We start from the raw sequence: 22,376 nt of genomic DNA on the forward strand, positions 1-22,376 counted from the left end.
ACCATGCTACATATGGCTCAAATATACATTTATTTTTAAGTAGAAACTAAGAACTAAACAAATATTAGCATTTCTAACTTTTTAACCACCCATAATTGGTGTTTATTTGTGATCTGTACACACCGAAGGAAAGCCAGAACCACGACATTCTGCTTAGGCTGTATTATGAAGCAAATATAAGTTTCTTTCTGTTTTGGGGTGTGCAAGAGTGAGGAATTTTGGACTGAGTGGCACTAAGATCTATATATGTTTTCAGTAAGCCAAGATGTAGTAATTTCATTCTTTAAACATTCACATTCTATAATTAAATAAAAGAAATATACAGTTTCAAAGACAGGCGAGGTAAGTCCAAGTCAAGCTATTATATCTCACAAAAGGAATGGTTTCAAATGATGCTAACATTTTTTTCCAGCAAAGAATTTTTCAAGGCAGATACAGCCAGATCTGTTGCACAAGTGGCAAAACAAATATTTTAAAAATGGTCTGTGGGGGGGATTTAATGGACTGATACTCTTTGAATGTTTATGATGAGTAATACTCCTTTGAAGAGTGTTGTGTGACTATCACACTCCTTAAAAATGGGGGAGGGGGGAGAAGTTTGGGGGGATGGACGTGTCCAAGCCTCCTAACTATTGCTAATGGTGGAAGGATGTGACCTGTGTAGAAAAGGAAAGGATTCCACGCCAAGAGGGGAGCTGCAAAAGTCTATTGGTCCTATCATGTTTATTTTCTTTTGGGTACACATTTAAAAAACATAGCCTTTATATTAGGCTCTCATTTGCAGTTATGGCTTCACAGACAGTAGCCAGCTTGTATTAAAGTGCAATCCAATGCATCAGTCCAGTTTTGAAAAGAAGACGATGGACAGAAAAAATAAAGTGACAGTCTTATCAATGAAAGTCTCATTGGCAGTTGGAAACTAGGGAAGAAGGAAGCTTCAAAACAGGGTAGTGGGAGGAGAGCAATACTCTTTAGGTGAGTTTTGGGAAGATGCTAAGTAAAATACTGTTCAGAAATTGGGATTAATCGAGCAGTTTAAATACAAATCTGCCGGAAATCGTGCTCTGTGCAAATGAAAATGAAGAAATTTATGCATATTCTAATTTTCCCTCTTTGGCTGCTATTTTGGAGGAAAAGACTTCTTTTGCTGATGGTGGGACTTTTTTGTTCTGCACAGGAAATGTGTAAATGAACACAAATGTGTGTTTCTCCCTTTCCATTTCTCTCCTCCGTCCCTCCTCCCCCTTTTAGCAATCAGGAGTTGTTAGGGTCCTACAGATCCCAGGGTTTCTCCCCATTCCCAGGATGACCGAGAGCAGGCAGGGCAGGGAGGGGAGTCAGGGCTCCTCTGGGTCACTAACCTTTGGAAATTAACCTAGAGTTTCCGTTCCATCTTTGGACATTCAAAGAGAGTAGAGAGTGAGGAGGAGTCCTACATTTAATGCGATGAAAAATCATCTCGAAAGCTATTTCTTCCCAGTGACGACTTGGTTGGGGAGATCTCAAAATTGAACTTACAAGCCATGTTGTGCAGATCCATTAACCATCAGCGCCGAGTTCAAACACTTTCCCTCTCGCGCCTTTGGGAATACACAGGGCTGGTGCATTTTAATTATATTAAGACCAGCAAGAAACTCTCTAGCTCTCTTATTCTGATGTAAGTCGCCCAGGGCTGGGAACGAGTGCAGTGGAGCGCTCTAGTCGTTCTGTGTTCTGTGGAATATGTCAGGGATTCCTGAGACGGTCCAATGAAGTGTGTGGGATGAAGGCAGGGGCGGGGGTGAGCCGGTCCCTGGAGAGAGGGAGGACGGGCGGGGGGCTGGAGGTGGGGAATGGAGAGGGAGGAAAAGAGAGGTGCTCCCTGTCCTACCTCTCCGCCTTTGCAGGCCAGACCGAGAGCTTCAGAATTAATTCGGGGTCGAGAAAGACCAACAGAGACAGACTCCGAGTTTCTATCTTCTTTTCCATATCCCGGATAAAAACCCTAGAGCCAACTTTCTTCTTAACAATTTAGTTTGAAAAGGGCCCCACGGTGCCCCCTCCGCCCCCACCGCCGCTCGCAAAGCGCCGCGCGAGCCCGGGGCGTTCGCCGAGGCCCGAGTCGGTCCTCTGCCGGGTCCATCAGCCGCTCCGCCGCCCCGGCCGGGGGCGTCAGAAAAGAGGGCGGCCAGAACAAAGCCCCCGCTACGAGCCCTGCCTCAGATACATTTTCAGTGGCCCCGTTGGAACCCCGGACCCCCAGAGGGCCAGCTTTCTAACACCCACCCCGCCGCCCACTCCAGTGTTCCTCCCCCTCGGGAAGGGAGCGCCGCGCGGCCGACGCCAGACAGGACCGCACCCCAACCCCGCCCGCGCGACTGGGGGCCCAGGGCGTCCGCTCCCCTCCGCGTACCGGTGTCGGGGGAGCAGATTTGCCCAGGAAAAAGCTGGGAGAGGAGCGCGGACCCTCGCTGCAGACCTCACGTCAAGGTTACCGCCACCTCTAGGAACCTCTTCGGAAAAGCTCCAAAATGCCTATTTTGCAGAAAGCCTGCTGTGCCGCGATGAGGCCTGGTGGTCAGAGAACCCCCTGACAGGCCTCGTAAGGTCTCGGTGCTTGAGTCAAGCCCTGCCCAGGCCCATTTCTCCCGCGCCCTCCAGGTCCTGCACTTCCGGTTCCCCCGGGGGCCCTGAACCTCCTCTCCCCAGCACTTCCGTCCCGTGGGCTTCTGCGCTCCCGCCTAGTCACCGGGCTGAGGGACACCCCTGAGAGCTGTTTTCTATAACTTTCCCGTAGCTGTTGGGAAGTTTACCTGTTCCATTCATTTCTTTTTATTTTGACTTTAATTCTTTGCTTCCTTAAACTTGGGGGTGAGGGAGGGGGGCACAGTGGAGGAGGGCCAGAGGTTGAGAGAAAAAGCCCATTGAAGATTTTTTTTTTTTGTCTTTTCAGATCACCACCCCCCGCCCCCCTCCCCCCCTTTCTGAATTCCCTGCACCCGTTCACATCAGCTACTGAGATTTAGGCCAGTTTTCCCGAAGGGCCTAGGGCAGTGTCCGCACTTAGTAGGCTTGCAATAAATGCTGAAAGAATTACTGAATAAATGATGCTGCTCCGCTAGGTACATGGTGCTTAGGGATAGTAGGTATCCTCAGAAAGCAGCTGACTTTTGCCTTCCGGTGTTTTGTTAAATTCAGTTGAGAGGTTGATAAATAAATGGTTTTTACGGGCATTTTGATGTTTTTTAGGGACTCCCCCAAACAGTGGGAGGAAATCTCTTAAGATATTGAAAGTGTTTTCTTGAACTTTTTCATACGTAAGAGATAAAATGCTGTGATTTTTAGAATGTGGGGTTTATCAGCCCTTCTGTGGCTTTTCCTTTCCATTTTGCTTTTTTTTTTTTAAGTTTTACTTTCTGTGGTAAGAGGTCAAGGCCTTATGAAGTTAATCTCTTATAGCTAATTTGAGGCAGAAACTAAGATTTCTCTTTCGCTTTCCTGCTATGTTATAGTTTAATCCTTGCCAAACAATTCAATCCTATGTTGTATCTTCTGCATCATTCAACTGTTCTTGTTCTTTACGATAACATTTTCTAAAAAATGCTATAAGAACTTTATGTAACCAGGAGAGAAATTTCATAGTTGTGAACTTGTGAGACTGGATTCAATCAGTCAACATATATTAAATGCATATTCTGCTAAGCACCAGTTGTGTAATCTATAGACTAGTCCCTAGGGCATTTAATGTCCCACTCTCATTGACTGTAAAATAGTGAAAATATATAACCAATAAGCTAATAACCATGAAAGTAATTTGAAAGGTTATAATTGCTAATCAAAGTTAAAGTGTATTTAGCATCATTATTAATAGGCATCTGAGGGATACAAATAAGACCTGTTCTTCTCATCTGGGAACTTACAATCTAGCTGGGCATAAATAATGTGAATGTAAATTGATAGAAACAGCTACTAAGCAGTATTCAGTGTCTGGAATATTGAAAACATTCAGTAAACAATTGCCTCACAAATTAATTTGCAGTCGTGTCATTCTTTTAACAGAAATATGATACTGATAAGAAATACAGGAAGGATTAATTAGGAAAACTTTCATGGAGAAAATGAATTTGTCCTTAATGTGCCACATAGAAAGATTGGAAATGCAAGCTGTTTGTGTTCAAGGGGGGTAAAGGTGGCATAAATGGAGAATGAGAAAGATATTTGATGAGATGGAGTTTGGTGGTAATTTGTAGGAAACCTTAAAGATCATGCAGAGGAGTTTGTATTTGATAGTAGAGGTGATGGAGACCTGTGGTGGCCCTGTGAGCAGAGGATGGCATGATTAAAATGGAGATTTATATATATATATATATTTTTTGCATTACGCGGGCCTCTCACTGCTGTGGCCTCTCGTTGTAGAGCACAGGCTCCGGACGCGCAGGCTCAGCAGCCATGGCTCACGGGCCCAGCCGCTCCGCGGCATGTGGGATCTTCCCGGACCGGGGCACGAACCCACGTCCCCTGCATCGGCAGGCAGACTCTCAACCACTGCGCCACCAGGGAAGCCCCGAGATTTATATTTAAAATGATTCTAGCCAGCAACTGAGCATAGTGAAAATTGAGGGAGAAAGAGTATGAGAAAAGATTTTGGTGCAGTTCTGGAATGGGACATTACTACAGAGTGACTGTAGACAGTCATCATTAAGCCCTTTCTCCCCAGTTTTTATACAATGGAAATTACATTTAAATGATAAAATCAGTAATGAGTCTTGAATAAAGTAAGAGCCCCAGACCACTGGAATAAGCATTACCACTTTAATCTTCATTGTTGGTAGTGCTAGGGGATGTTAGGTGTTGACTGATGGTGACTAATTTCAGGATATCTTCATCACCAGTTAAAGCTCAAGATATCTTTCTCATTTAACATATTTACCCACTATTCAGTTTCAGTGGTTCTCAACTGGGTGTGATTTTGACACACCTTCCCCACCCCCAGCAGGCACATTTGGCAATGTCTGGAGACATTTTTAGTTGTAACAACTGTGGGGCTACTACTGTCATCTAGTAAGTAGAGACCAGGGATAGATGTTACTAAATATCTTACAATTCAGAGGAGAGACCCCCATGACAGTGAATTAGCCGGTCCCAAATATCAATTGTACTGAGATTGAGAAACCTTCAGTTGTGGGAGTGAAGCCTGAGCTCTAACTCTGGAGAACTACACAAGGAGTCCCAGAACCTAACTTCTATTATAGTAACAATTTCGATTGAAGAAATGTTTTGTTTAGTGAGTCAAATGTACCTCTGAAAATGGCAGTGTCTCTTCTTAGCCTTGAGGCCTTAGAAATAGGAAAATCAGAAGGGTAACTGCTTGGATTTTCTACTTTTTATAAAATGGAGTTAAAAATCTTCCTTAAGGATTTGTCATCTAAATGTTATTTATTAAATTAACAAAATGTGCCTTTGAAGTTGCTTAGCAACTTACAGAAAGCTTGCTTTTTAGAAGTTCATTTGTTTGTTTGAAACGAGGGTAGGTTGGGCTTCCCTGGTGGCGCAGTGGTTGAGATGTCCGCCTGCCGATGCAGGGGACACGGGTTCGTGCCCCGGTCCGGGAAGATCCCACATGCCGCGGAGCGGCTGGGCCCGTGAGCCATGGCCGCTGAGCCTGCGCGTCCGGAGCTTGTGCTCCGCAACGGGAGAGGCCACCACAACAGTGAGAGGCCCGCATACCGCAAAAAAAAAAAAAAAACAAAAAAAAAACTAGGGTACGTTGCGTATTATTAGCTACATTACATAAATCAACAAAGAAATGTACACTGAAAATGGAATAAGATGTTTCAACACATTTTCTGCTCTCGTGTCTGGCAATTAAAACACTCTAATTGTCTCATAAAATTGCATCAAGTATTCGACAAACATTATTTATGTATGAAACTTCAAAATAATATTGAGTCTGTAAGAGAACCAAAGGGGGAAAATTCAGCAGGTTTGTCATAAAGTATGTGTTTATCTTAACCTTTCTTCTTCAAAAATCTTATCTACTAAGTACTTTTATCAGACACTAATTATACTCTTTCTGAAAAGAATTTCTCCAACACCCTTCAGTGCCTGCACCCTTTAATCATACCTCATTACATCTACCTAATCCATATCTTTTTCACATTTCCAGGGCTCATTAACAGTTTTAAAAGCTAATCTTAATCTTGGACATTATTATTCCTTGTAATCGAGATGAAAATAATGCCAATAATATTTTATTTCTAAAATGTAATGGATCATTTAAAATTTGTTCTGAAGCCATTTCTTCTTTAAATATTAATGAGAAATTAACTTTCATACATGCATTAAACTATCAGGAACAGTGAGATGTGTCTGAAAACCCTGAAGCACCTTTTCGAAGGAGAAGTTATTTTTATAAGCTGTTTTAACAGTGGATCATCAGTCACTTTGAAGGGAAGTGATCCTTGATTAACAGTTGGCTGATACTGTGCTTCCACAGATGTGTGGCAGTAATACAGGTGCTACCTATGAAACAGGACAGGTAATTCATAGTATCTGACGGTTTCTTTTCTGATTGAAAAAAAAAATCGTAAAGCCTTCATCTTTGTGTATAACCCCATTAAATTATTGTAGACAAGACAAACCAAGTGTCCCACTCAAATAATGAACAGTAGGCACCATGTTTCCCATAAATTTAAAGAAAAGATTGTGAGTATGGCTAGTACCTTATTCCTTTTGAAAAGATAATGGAAAAGAAAATGGATCAAATGTGCTGTTACATGACTAAAGTAGAGCCTCACGATGATGACTTTTTAGGACTTGAAAGTCAAATCCTGCCTCTCAAGAGTACAACTACATAGGACTAACATGTTATTCTCAATGGAAGATTCCTCCACTATTATAATTGAGATTGTTTCTTGAAAGTAATCTTTAAGCGTCTTAGGAAAAGTTTAATGGTCTGTTATTTATTTATGCACATACCATTTAGCTATAGTGTTTTTAAAAAACCACAAAAGTCATTGTCCAAAAGAAAAATTTTTGGACAAGTACCTCAAGTTATGATTCAGTGGTAGTGAAGATGTAATAAAACTTTAAATCGGCTCTGATTTTTTTCCCCATTCATTAGTTCTGCCAGACAGTACAGTAATTATCTCTTATTTCAGGTGTTTAATTAGATATTTCTTTCATTTTTTTCCTTTGGAATATATTTCTTTTTCCTTATAGAATTTTTGATTTCTGATTTCTCTCCATTTATATGGTTCAGGTTGTTGTTACCTATAGGAAACTGTTATTAAGCAGAATAAAGTGACAGCTAGTGAGTTTGCTGTATCTTATCTTTGGCAGTGGCTAAGCACTGAACTGAGTAATTTAACTGAGTAAGATTTTTAGGATCTGTAAGATAATGTTTTTAAAATCACTCTTTTGACATTTTTTCTTTTAATCTCCTTACTCATCATTTTTGGGGAGGGTAACTTTGCATATGCTCAATTAAACACAGCAAGTTTTCATGTGTTCTTTTTTGCTTTACTGAAATAGCTTGAATATTCAGATCTTATCAAATTTTTACAATGACACCATAGACAATGCTTACTTTAATGGAATTTCCCTCCTTTCATTATGAATGCAATTAGTTCTACTAATAAAAATAAAATTTGGTATACAGTATACTATAACACCACAACAATTTTTAAAATTACAAATAAAGGATTAATATTGTTTAAAATTGTTTTTGCTTTTGTAAATTAACTTTTATCTTTGTCTATTTCTCTCTTATTATTAAGAAGTTTTGCCTTTTTTGTACTGATCATCTATTTTCTTGTCCTTTCCATGTTGTTATTTTCAGAGGTTTCTCATGGGTCAGTACAATGAAGGTTGATGGCACAATTGTTCACTTTGAATCAAAGGATATCTATTTATTGGTGTGCTGTTATCAATCAGAAGTTTCCAAATACGTGTTCTCCAATTCAATTCAAAGAAAAGTAGCTGGATCCAGGCAAAAATGCGTCTGGGACTCCCTGCACATGATGCATCTCCGGAGAAAGTTGCTTCAGCATTCTTTTTTGTTTTTGTTTTTGGAACACTTCTTTCTACAGTATACGCCAACTACTAGATAGGTTCCTAAGTTCATCCAGATCTGTCCCATGTCTGAATTCTTGGTCCTCTTCCCACCCTCTGACTCCACAGATAAAGAAGAAATAATAATAAAGGAATAAAAATCGTTTGTTTCTGTCTGACTGAATCATTCCAGTCTTGAAGCACCCTGGTAGGTTAATTAGCCTTATTACTGTATTTACTATCTCCCACACACTTATTTGTGGGAAACTGCTCCTCTTGGCATTTGCCTAGGTGGATAAGGGAACAGTAGGAATGCGGCACTGGACTTTGCTCTTGAAATGCATGGCACCATAGCAGCATAAAGCTTGAACGAGCTTAGTTTTTCATTGACAGGGTACAGGTGGCATAGCATCATCTTTCCCTGACATTGTATGCCAGTTATGATTTATTCTGGGCCACACTTCCTCCCAGAGCTAAAGTTCTTAGTATGGGGTTTGGTACCATCATAAAGAGAAAAATGGTGCCTCTTGCAGGAAGAGTTTGGAGAGCTTTGCCCCAGTAATCAAGGTGGTTAAGATGATTAACTGAATCCTGTGGATATACTGCTTCTACCCTAAGTGAAAGAAGAAGAGAACAGCTGCTATTATTTATTCTCACTCATTTCTCACAAATAGCCATGATTTTTCAGTGAGCATTATCTTATCCTGGAATTAATTCTTTCAACTCTTGTCATGGTGCTTTGTTCTTATAGATTATGATAGAGAGGTATTAGCAAGAAATCTGAAATAAAGGACACAAGATGAGATTGCCTTTCGATTGTTAAATTTCAAGATCAACACAAAACAAATCAGCATGAGTGTGTGCAAAGTTATCTTAAAAGAACAGACAAATTCCTGTGCAGCAGGGTTTGACATAAACGAATTGAAGGTATTGACATATCTGCAGAAAGAATTTTAGCCATGAAAGCAGATAAAGGAAAGCCAGAAGCAAAGTAGGCAAAGCCTATGCAAGTACGGTTCAGAGATGAGGGAGTGGATTCAATTCCATTGGACTTCAGTCCCAATGAAAGGCCATTCCTGTTGTGAATGTGTATCAGGCTCTTTAAACTTGATGCTGTTAAACATTCTATCCACAAAAATATCTTCTTTCTGAATCCATGTCTTCCAAGCAATATTTGGATTATTATTTGGCTTCCGAAGTATCTTTGTTCTTAGAATATACACTAATCACATGAATTTCAAATATTTCACTTATAACAGCAGTTACCTTTAGGTGAGTAATTATATCCCAGGCCTTCAATGAAGATCTATTCATTTAAGTTATTCATCATAAGTGAATAATTTGATTTCTGGGTCAAAACATTAGTGTTTTGATTTGATGATTACTGTATATCTACCTTTGATAGATGAATACATTTTTGGCATGTTGATAAAATCAGAGTGTAAGGTTTCTACTATGAGGGGCAGATCCAGAATTATACCTTCTAAGGTCAATCCTTCCTGTCAGTCTTTCCTGTGACCTACAAAATGAACATATTCAATACAACTATCTGATTCTCTTTGTGTGAAGGATAGTAGTTGAAGTAAATTACAGTTGATCAAACAATAATTGGTTTGGACCAAATATTACCTTCAAAGTAATATTATATATTAATAGGAGTCAAAAAGACTTTTTGAGTCCTCACTTACTAGCTGTGAGATCATCTTTACTTTTATGGACATCAGTTTCCTCTGTAAAATGAGTATATTGTCAAAACTCCCTCATACAGTCACTCTGAAATTAAATGAGATAATTCATATAAAGTGCTTAGCACTCAGCCCGGAGTATGGTATGAAATGAATGGTAGCTAATGCTTTAAGCATTTATCATTAAGAGTAATAATAATATCATAATAAGATGACATAAGTTCAGCACACGATTGGGGAAGCAAGACGTTGACAGGGACCAATTGCAGAATACTTGAAATCATATAGTTTCTAAGAACTATGCTTACTCTAATATTCAGATCCAGTACAGTTACCACTTTTGCTTTCCTCTGAAGTACCAAATTTTATTTTGATCCCCTTTAATTCTTTATTATTCATAATATTTGAGAAACAGATTAAAAAATGAATGAATAATCTTCTAGCCTTTCTCAGGTCTCTGTGGCTTAATACCATCAAGATTTATTACTCCTTTATGTCATATTCCTTGCGGGTCGGGTAGAGAGCAGGAGTGGTTCTTTGTTCCATCCAGTTTCATTCAGTCATTCAGGGACCCATGAATGGCTCTGCCATCTTCTAGAGCCCTGGAGTCCTCCACTGGTACTCTGCATTGGGTAGGGAGGGAGGAAAGCTTTTTGAGGATTCTAAAAGATAATACCTATTCCATTGGCCTGAAGTCAGTCATGTTAGGCCCAACCTAATTGCAGGGAAGGTTTGAGAATATAAGTTAGTATTGTGTTTAGGAGGAATAAGAAATGGGTTTGCTGAACACATAGCATTATCTCTGCCTTACCAACCAACCAAACATTTCCACCAACAAAACTAAGTCTTAGGATTCTTCTCTAATTTTTCATCAGTTAGTTAAAAATGGAGAGGAGCTCTTTGCCTACAAAATTTATTTGAGCATAATTTTATAGAGCTATGTATCTCCATTAGAAAGGCTTTATCAACAGGGATTGGTGTCTAGGAAGGCGTTCTACCACTTTTTGATAAATTTTGTTCTATAGGAATTCTCTGGGTTAACTTTTTGTGGAGCATTTATCCTACTTTATTTTTACTTAAAGCTTGTATATGTGAAAGAGATTATCCTCAAATGAGCATTTTCCTTGCTTTTATCATCTTGTGTCATTATCCCAACATTCTTTTATTATAGTTGTTATTGAGAGCATACTTTCAGATTTAGCATGGAGATTAACTGTAAAATACGTAAATAGTAAATTGTTTTGTTAGAATGAAGTATAAAAGTCAATGCTTTTAAGAGGTTATTTTGTTAACTGCTATTTCTAAGTGACTATGGTACTCAAAAAACAGCAGATTGACAACCTTAGATTTTAGAATTTTCCCTATGAAGAATTGCTGTGACAGTAACCTACGCACAGGGCAAACTTTGCTATGATACTCCAAAATATGACTTTTTCTGAAGTTCCACTTTACCGATGAGAGGCTTCCTTATATTAAAACACATTTAGCACATGGATTCCTAGGCACTCTCCGAAAGACAGACTTTTAATGTTTTCATGATGGTGTTTTTCATCCTGGTTAAATAAATAGATTCAAACTTCCTGCTTACTTTACACTTTATCCAACAAGTCACAAATGATAGCAACTAGCACTCAACACTCACATTTTAGTAATACCAATAATCTGTTAGAGATTGGCTGTGTATATTAATGGGTTCGTTTCCAATAAGAGTACTTTTGATTATACTGATACCATTTTGGAAGGCATAAATATTTTACACATTTTCTCATAACTAATATGCATATATGAAATCGGTCTTATATTTTGCTATTTTTATTAGATATCAAACTATCCCTTATTATTCATGTTTAATCAAAGGATATGTTTGTGAGACATGCTTTTTTTTTTTTTGAGACATTCTTAAATGACCATTTTACTAATTAAATGAAGTTAGACTGACATTCTTTAGGTGATTATATATTCATGCACATACTTCTGTTTTTAGTGGTTATAACACTAATTAATAATTCTTTCATGAAATATTTGTTGTTTTCCAACTGCTTTTTTAGTGTATCCTACAATTTTTCATATAATTACCTGTTTGCAAATTGTATAAGGTTACAGAGTTCAAAATAACATCATAATTTTTGTTTCCATGCTAGCCTGACCAACTTTAGCCTTTATTAAATAAATAAATGTTGAAAAATGAATATCCATAAATACATTAGTTCTTTAACTGGAAATGCATATTATTTAATTGAACAATTCTGTGAGAGAAAATGTTTGCAACTACACATTAAAAAAGTAAAAAAAGCAGCTTTATTATTTTATTAAATAGAAATAAATTATTGTGTGTAGTCATATAAAGCCATGATTAAATATTTTAAGTATTATGCATTAAAAACTCAGTTGTCTTGCATTATCTACCTTTGCATATAACATTTCATTGATTATATTGTGTTATATAAATCATTTTCTTCATACTTTAGAATAATGATTGATGAATATGAGGAAGCATTTACTAAGAAAGTAACTTGAGTTATTTTAACCTTTACACAAACATCCTAAAGCTTTCATTTAATTTACTCTATTGAATGTGAGCCTCTTGAAGAATTTCTAAGTTTTCAGTCTACTTGGACATGCAGGTTATTGAATATTTATATCAGAAATTATTACCTTGAGTACTACATATTCTTTATGAGACTGCATACAATGTATTAAGTATTAAAAGGGTTTAAGTGCTCTAGACTTCAAACTATTTTGCTCCTTTTTCATAACTTAAATTGATATTACAAATTCTGCATTTGTATCGCTAAACTTTTATATTATAGAATGTAGATATTTTAAGATTTTATGCATATTTGACAAAAATATTTTCAACCCTATAATAGTTAGGCAGAAATTGTTTAGCATTTGCAGTTGTAACATAAATGCTAATTATAATTCATTGTCAAACCATTAAAGATTTTATGTAAGTTGACTTCAAGACATTTTCTTCCAAAACATTTGTTACATTTCCCCATGTTTCCTGCATGGTGGATTTTGAATTTAGCATCTGACATGTTTTCTCAACTACTGGTTTATAATGAAAACATGTAGGTACTCGAGGGAATGTGTTAAAAGCAAAAGTTCTATGATCCTTGAAAGGTAAATGACAGCGGTGAGATTGTCACATCTGGATCAGAAAAGTTTCATCTGTTTATCTAAACAAACACAAATAAGATAATTAAGATTCTAACAATTCATGTTTTAAAAAACAATTTATGGCTTTGATTAGGTCAGAACCCAGTGATTTTTTATTTTTCTTTGTTTGCACAAATGAGTAAAAATGGATTGACCTTCAGCATCAAATGCCTGTGAATGATTACAGCAAATCTACTATTTAATATTTTGAAATTTGAAGGCAAAATTAATCCTTGGCTTTCAAAAATTATAGATATATATTAAATATATATATTTATATACACACACATAAACACACATGCATATGCACATATGTAATCATGTACATTATAGTATGCCTAGTTATTCAGCTAAATTTACCTCACCATATTTTCATTCTTGTTAGAACAGAGATAGTATATTTCAGAATTGCTAACCTGCAGCTGTGAAAAAATCAATCCTATAGAAAAGTATCAATAAAATGAATCCCTTGGAAAATCACAATTGTTTATATTTAAAATGAGTTTTTAGCATCATAGTAAACTATCAATTGACTTTTAAATTTATTAGTAAGTTACAGAAGAAATTTTAATGTAAACTAAAATCTTCTAAACCATGTTAGTTTTAACTTTTAGAAGAAAACTCTTGATATCCTGAAGACAGGAACTTAAAATATTTTGTTTACATTCCAATTACGTGTCTTGATTTTAAATTAGTATAATCATATATTCTTGCTGAATTAAAAATGGTTTCTTTAAATTCTAGTCACATGGTTTTCTATTAAATTAATATAATCATACTCTCTTGTTCAGTTAGTAGTAAAGTAGTTGTTTAATTAAACATGCCATTTGTTTACAATGCAGTGTTTCAGAAATGCTAGTTCAAAAGGTAGGATAAGAATTTATATCAAACATTTCAATCTGACAAGTAAATTACATTTCTTCCACCATAAAGAGGTAAGCAGAAAACTGTAGCAGTGATGAAAAGACATATTCTTATTACTCAGAGATATGATATGGGCCAGCCTACAAAATATGACCTTTTCCACTTTCAAGATTAAGACAAAATCTCTACAAACACTAAAATAAGGATTTGTCTTGACTTTGGTATTTTAATATTTTATTAAAATTGCCACTCCTTTCATTAGTCAACCCAGAGGGTGAAAAAAAGCAGGATGGCTTTTAATATAAAAATCTGGATAAGATGAAATCTGTAAGTTATTGAACACATATGAAAAATTACAAGTCAGTAAATGCTATACTCAGGAGTAAAACATACAACATGTCTTCCTTTTGCCAAAGCAGAATTAGGAGGATTGTGCAAACTTTTTATATTTTGTTATTTTGTTAAGTAGTCTTTGTTGTAATTTCTCCTTTACACAAAGCTTTTGTTATTATAGCAATTACTATTGCTTTTACTACAGTGAAGGCATTCTCCTAACTTTTTGGTTAAACTTATGAAGTGAAAAACAATAACACAATAATAATTATATATGTAAAGTAAACATTTTCTATAATGCTCAATTTGCAAGGAAGTTTGAATAATTTTTTAAAGTCCTATAGAGCCAGAAGACGGGTTTTATATGTTGGTTATTTTTGCCATAACTAAAGTATAATACTTATTTTTGAGAAAACATATCTGGTTTTGATTTTCCCATCAGAACTAAAACATATGGGAAAGCTAAGATGGCTAATAGTTATGCCTCAACTTGTAGTTTGTCAGAAGAATGAAAACTGATGGTACTATGTCACAAAACATAATATGATTTTCTGTTATTTACTCAAAATTCAGCTACCATGAGCTTGTTAAATGTTTTCAAAATTACTGAAATATTACCTCTTTAGCCTATGAATTACAATTATAAACGTCTATTTCCTCAGTTTCTAATTGATTCTTTGTGCATCCCTCTGTTAACGTTTTAAAAATTATGATAGGAATATTGATAATAGCTAATAATTATTGAGTGATTATTCTGTGCAAGACACTTTACACGTGTTTATTATTTGCATAAATTTGGCCGCCTCAACATACACATACACACACACGCACACACTGTTATCCTCACAATATACTTACCTTTTATTGAGTAGATTAAAATTATATATGAAAGAGAAATTAGGAACCACTCTTTTATAAGTAGGTGAATGAAAAGGGATGTTAAAGTGTGGTAAACCAATCTGGTAATTATTTTATTTTGACAGTTATATTTTTTTTCTCCCCTCAGTGAACCACAAAGAAAGAAGATGGGTATGATTTTTACAGGGGTGAAATAAGTTGTCTGTCAGTTGGGTTTAGGCGACAGTCTGTCTGCAAGCCGTAAGATGATCTGCAGAGCGCCAGAGGAAAGCAGGCAGGATTCCTGGCTTGCAAGAATAGATATTGATCTACCTTAGCCACCTAAACAATGCCTCACCTGTTTGCCTTGTCCATACCTTATTTTACGTAGTCTAATGCTTGTTTTGTTTGACTTTTCTTTTATTTCTCTGGATCTGAGCTTTGATACACTTTGGGGAGTACATAAACATAGTGTTGTACTTGAACATCACCATACTTCTGAGTCCTCTGGTGGTTTAGGACCACCCCTCCCTCTTGAATAGCTCTGTTATTGAAAATTATGAGCCAGAGCTAAATTACTAGGCCTCATAGAGAAGTGGTTGATCCAGCAGCCTAGTGTCCAATAACACTGAATGTGAGATGCTGCTAATTACTGCCCTATGGACCTCGTTTAAAATTTCTTAAATTTCAACTTGTAAAAGGCTTTATTATTATTAATTCTTTCTCTTCCCAGCAGATAGTTGATAAGTTACTACAGTATTTAGAATTCTATTCACTTATTTTGGAGCACAACTATGTTACTATGTATTGCTTCGAGCACTAATGAAATACAAAACTACATTCAGCTTCCTAGTAAACTATAATATAAATATTTTACCAGCACTTATTATTAGTTTGCCATTTCCTGCTGACAGCTATTCCAACTTTGCCAGCAGGCACTGGGTCTCACAATTGTATTATGTTTTGAACAAATAGCGACAAACAAAACTTCTTGCAAAATAAATGAACAAGATTTCCTGGGGAAAGAAAACCTCTTCCAATGTTAAATGAATATTTCTTTCAAACTCTGACATGTAATATTATTTAATTTGCATATTGCACATTTCATTTTTACTGGAAAACAATTAAGTTAATGAGGAACTAAATAATGTGCGTTCAGGGATAATTTAACATTACTGTTTCTTTAATTTTAATTTTTTTTAACGTTTTGCTGTTCTAGAGAAGCCCACATCCTAATACATTTATTGATAATAAAGGACTGTGGTTTTCAAATGTTGCAGTTTAAACACTAGCAGAGAATAAAAGCACCTTTTCTAGAACCACAAAAGGAAAAGGTTCACATAAAACTTTGTGTTTTTACTGTCCTGCTAGGGAATACCATAAAACTTAGAATTGATGAAATCTAAAAATGCTAAATATATGTCTTATCTTTAAGCTGGTATGACATTCTAAAGCCCTTCTAAGGATCAGTGATAATCTCTCACTAGCAGATACCATCCACTCCTTTGTCCCAGTCTTGATTCATTATGATCAGTTGGATAAAGCACCACGTATGTTAAATCAAACTCTAACCTGCTCAGTGTTTGCCCACTTGCAACTGAATGCAGCTAGAGAAAAAAAATCCAAATCAATGCTGACTAATTTCACCTTAAATTTAGGATCACTTTTCACTAGCAGGTCCTTCATACTGTCTAGAAATCATACTACATTTTCCTAGTTCATTAATAAGACTAAAATGATTATTCTAAATCTTCTTGCCTCAAATCTCCAACACTTCTTTCCTCATACTCATCTTAAGCTGTTGACTGTGATTTCTACTCCACTAAGAAAACTGAAGCAAGTGGAAGGGACTTTCCCCTACCTCTACATCTCTTGACCTAACTCTCTGTGCAAATTTACTTGACCTTTAATTACCATACTCCTAAAGGCTAGCCCTCAACTGCTGTACTAGATTCTATCCCTTTCCCACTGACTCTGTGATGTGGGACTAATCATTCTCTCTTCTCTTTTCTGCACCATATATATTTCCTTCCATACTGGATGTTTCACGTTGGCACATACACATGCTGCTATTTCTTGCTTTCCTAAAAAAAAAACACCTCACTTTTGACTCTACTTCCCCTTACAACCTTTCCTTTTCTCTCATTCCTTTTAAAACAAAACTTGAAAAAGAGGTTTCTACATGTGTTTCCCAATTTCTCCCCCCTCTTCTTTCTTTAATCCATTCCAAACAGATTTTTAGCCACAGAACTCTAGTGAAATTGCTTTTATCAAGGTCAACCATGAACTCCATGTTGCTAAATCCAGTGGTCAATTCTCAGGCCTCATCTTACTTGGACTCTCATTAACATTTGACCAAATTGATCACTATTGCCTTCTTATTTCACATACAATATCCAATTTTTGAGTAATTTATGTTGGTGCTATTTTCAAATTGTATCCAAAATTCATCCGCTTCTTGCCACCCTCATGGCCACAGCTCAGGTCTAAGCCACTCTCCATATCTCCTTTGGTTTATCACAACAGCCTCTGCTTCTGCCCTTGTCTCTCTTTAGTTTTTATTCAACCAGTAGCAAGGAAGGAAATGTTCAAATCTAACTCATATAATCTCATTTTTCTGCTCAGCCTCCTCCTGTGTTCTTATTTTAGTCAGGCTAAAAGCCAAAATTTTCACAACGATATACAGGGCTCCGCATTACCTGTGCGCTTCCTTACCTTGTGACTTCCAGCCGTTTACTCTCTTCCCCCATCATTCTCTCTGTGCACACTAGTCTCCCAACTGTTTCTCAGTTATACCAAAACTGCTCCTGTCACAGGACCTTTGCATTTCCTGTTCCATCTGCTGGGAAAGCTTCCCTTCCCCCCCAGCCACACACACATATACACATGGCTCACTCCTCACTTCCTTTACATAGATGTCAATGAGTCCTTACAGACTATAAGATCAAATATTTCAACCCTTCCCCCCTGATTCCTATGACTCTTCCCTGTTTTATTTTCCTCCTTACTATTTAACAAGCGCATTATATATTATTTTTGCTTATTCATTGTTTGACTTTCCCACTAGAAAGCTCCATGATGCCAGGGCTTTGTCTTTTTTATCTTATTTTGTCTGTGATAATTTCCAGTGCTTATAACAAGGCCTAAGATAAGCTGATAAGTATCTTAGGTGATATAGTAAATATATCACTATATATTGAATATAAGTGAATAGATGGATGAATGAATGAATAAATAAAGATTTAAGGAGGGCTGTGTAAAGAAAACATTGTATTAAATTTTAATATTTTTAAATTGTTTACTAGTTGTATGGTGTCTGATGGATTGAGGAAATAATGTATTTTCCTCTCTGATTCTTCTGGTCTGTCCTATCAGTGTTATTGGGCAGTGAAAAAAAAATGAAGTCCTGATGCATGCTAACGTATGGATGAATATTGAAAGCTTTATGCTAAATTAAAGAAGTCAGTCACAAAAGACCACATATTGTATAACTCCGTTTATAAAAACTGTCTAGAATAGGTAAATCTATAGAGATACTAAGTAGATTATTGGCTGCCAGGGTTGGGGAAGGAAGGAATAGGGAGTGACTGCAAATGCATATGGGGCTTCATCTAAATTTAGATAGTAGTGATGGTTGCACAAGTCTGTGAATATACTAAAAACTGAATTGTATACTTTGGAAGACTGAATTTTACGGTATGTGAATTATATCTCAATAAAGCTGTTAAAAACAGTATTCTGTTGTTACATGTTTCTGACAATGTAAATTTTGTTCATGGTTTAGGTGTTCTTTTCCTTTGATTACATTAACTTTCTTGTACAACTTTTTCTTAGTTTGGTTCATAATTACATTGCTTTACATTTCTTTGTTACACCATTGTCTCAGAGCCAATTTTGTACCAAAACTGTAAAACTTGTTTCCATATATTCAAACACATCAGGCAACATATTCATTTCTTTTCTTTATATTTTATTTTCTTGGATATGTCTATTCTTCTGATCTAGCCTGTACAATCAGCAGTTTAGGACTACTGCATAGTTGTTTTCCTGGAAGATTTTTCATCACCTTGAAAATTACCTTGTTTCTTTCCTGAGTTTGATTTCCTGTTTGCTGAATTGCTGGACTCCATTTCATTGCTTACTTCTTGGAGTTGGTGGAGTGCATCTTTAATAGCTTCCTAAGAAAGGTTGACTAGAAGGTAAATTATTTTAGAAATTATCTAAAAAGTCTACACTTTACTTTCACACTTGATTGATAGTGTGGTTGGAAATAATTTTCTCTTGGAATTTTAAAGTTATTTCTCCATTGTTTTCCACTTTCTATTGAATGATGCTACTGAGTTGTTGAATCTTGCCTGTAATTTTGACTGGGTTTTTTTGTTTGTTTACTTGTTTAGACTTCAAAATGTAATTAATGCTCCTAATTTGTCTAAGGCAAGTCTACTCATTCAACATGAAGTGGAACGTTTCTACAATGATGAGGAACATAGGACAGTTTAGAATTCAATTTATTAATCTAGTCAATGTATAATCCTCAATGAATTCATCTAATAAGACTAATCTAACTTTTTAAAATTTTGCTAAGTTTACTGGAATTCCATTTAGAATAGTGGTTAGATGGTGGATCATCAACTAAAATGAAATCCTCTTCTGTAAAACTTTTTTTCTTTAAAATTATGACAAAGTCATTCTATAGAGAAACAAGCTTTCAGTCACCAAAGTATTGATCAGGAAACAAGCGACTAGAGCAAATACTACAAAGAGAAGATAATTTTTGAACTGACAACCCATTTATTTATATTCACCAGATAATCACTTCACCTCCTTCAACACTTTGATCATGAAATAAAGGACTGAGGAAATTAACTGGATTAATTCGGTCAAAAAAATTGTCAGTTTTTATTTAAATTGTTTCCAGCGGTTTTCAATCAGTTGGGAGGGTGGGCATGTGAAAAAATATTCTCTATCCACCTGCCCTGGGCATATATCAGAATCCCAGCAATGGGAGCTGGGAATATAGGGCTATGTGAGGAAGGGGAGAAGGGAGATGCCCCTGTTTTGCAAGAGTTTCCCCCTAGGGAATTCAGATATATCTCCATCCTGGTTTAACCAATGTAGGCTTGTATTTGCACTTTAGCCACTTTGCTGAGTCTCTCAATTGCCTTTTCTCTACCTAGCACTGCTACTCCTCCCTCCTCTCCATTTTTGGAAGGGTAGCTAATTGTGATAAAGTGAGACGTTTTGTGGTAAAGAGGATACAGTTTTAATACCATTAAAGCATTTCAAAAAGCAATACAATTAGCTAAGCACTTATGTTTTATTAGTAATAGCAAGCAAAATTAATAAGTAAATTCAACTAAAAATGATTATGTGTCAGAGTGTATAGTTTTTACATTGACATTTCACATAATCTGACTTTGCTTAGAAGAGAAATCACTCGGCTGTTAAAATTACTTTTAAAGAGCTGTCAAAATTGGAAAAACTGCTGTCAAAAATGTGATAAGAAAAGTTTAAAAATGGTAAAGTATGTTGACTTAGACAAAAAATATTATCTTCATAGAGGAAAACTTGAATATTTATCATTATCTTCAAAAGGGATGATTTTTTTCCCCCTGAAATTGGACATCATTGTTTTAAGATTTGTATTCTGACACATGATTTTTCACTTTAATAGCAAAATGAATGAAACCATTTATATTTGTTCCACAATGAGAACATCTCCAGGTCCTAGAAAATGCTAAAATATTGATGTCATCCCTACACCTTCTTACTACTATTTATTTTGTTCTATTTTTAATTGAAGAGGAATTTTATTTTATTTAAAAATTTTTTTTATTTTTATTTTTTTGCGGTACGCGGGCCTCTCACTGCTGTGGCCTCTCCCGTTGCGGAGCACAGGCTCCAGACGCGCAGGCTCAGCGGCCATGGCTCACGGGCCCAGCCGCTCCGCGGCATGTGGGATCTTCCCGGACCAGGGCACGAACCCGTGTCCCCTGCATCGGCAGGCGGACTCTCAATCACTGCGCCACCAGGGAAGCCCCCAATTTTTATAGTTTTATTCTACCTATTCAAATTGTAAACAAATCATATTATCTCCCACATGTCAGATACTTCATTATGTGTCTCAGTCAAGTGCCACAGAGAGTTTGAATTCCAGAATGGTTTAATTTTGAGACTTCACACTAACCTTCACTTAATGATTGATCCTTCTGTCTCTATCATAATGTAATTCAAAAGACAAATATTTGAGGACATTCAAATTGAGGATGGATAGATTGGTAAAACTAACACCTCTTTTAAATTGTTTCCATTTTACAATGAGCAAAATCTGTCAATAATTCAAACCTTGAAAAGTTGACTTCTCTTTGAAATAAAGAGCCACTAGGATTCTCCAGAATATTCTAAGCATTTGATTATTGAGTCTTAATAAAAATGAATAAGGATTTATATCTAGATGAATAAAATATGTAAATATGAAATAAAATACACGATTTTTCTCCTAGTTACTTCCACTTTCCATTCATATATACATATATAATATGTAAATTTTAAAGTTGTTTATGCTGAGTAACTATAGTATTTGCTCTTATTGTGTGATCTTGGGTTTTTGTCTCTTTTTCCATACATAAAATACAAGAAATTGTAGTTACCACCCAACTGGCACATTCACAAAAATTTTATGAGAATTAGTATACAAGTGACTGTATAAACTTTGTAAATGTAAATTTAAACAGTCCTGTTTTATTTTATAAAGAAGAAAAACAAAGTAAAGACATAGCTATAATGGAATGGATTATTTGAGTGAGAATTGTAGAAGAAAAAAATTTTCCTTGAAGAAAGAGTATTAATACAATTGTCCATATTGAGCAAAGAATACCATTTTATGGTATCTACTATTTTATTGCTGTGTGAAATAATTTAGGGCTAGCTATTATATTTCCTAATATTTATATAATCTTATATTTTAACACCACTACATTTAATCATCAAAGTTTCTAAAACACACCACAAAATATATGCATCCTAACACATGCAAGCTTAAATAATAAAGGTACTTACAAACATTACCACAAATGAGATAAATGTAATTTCATGGCATTAACCTGAAATGCCACCATAAGTTTAGGGGATGTCAACTGTAAAGAAAAATAAGTGTGAAGCTTGCAAATTTAAACACATCTAAATTTGAATATATAAATCTTATTGTTCTCAGAACCATGTTGACATACCCTTATTACTCACCTGCATAAGAAACTACAAATTTAGAACTCTAACTGGTAATCCAAAATACAGTATGTGTATACTGGAGAAAAGTTTGTGTTGCTATGGGAACTTTGGCTTTTGTTTACATTATATTGCAAACTATATTATGTGCCTTGGTTCACCTTAATGACTACCTTCATATATTGCTAATTATACTATCTTCCCTCATTCACTCTGATGATTAACTCCTTAAGGTTAACA

The sequence above is a fragment of the Aethalodelphis obliquidens genome, unplaced genomic scaffold (assembly GCF_003676395.1).
Source record: "Aethalodelphis obliquidens isolate GAN/ISIS:26980383/991018 unplaced genomic scaffold, ASM367639v1 scaffold10, whole genome shotgun sequence".
Lineage (NCBI taxonomy): Eukaryota > Metazoa > Chordata > Mammalia > Artiodactyla > Delphinidae > Aethalodelphis > Aethalodelphis obliquidens.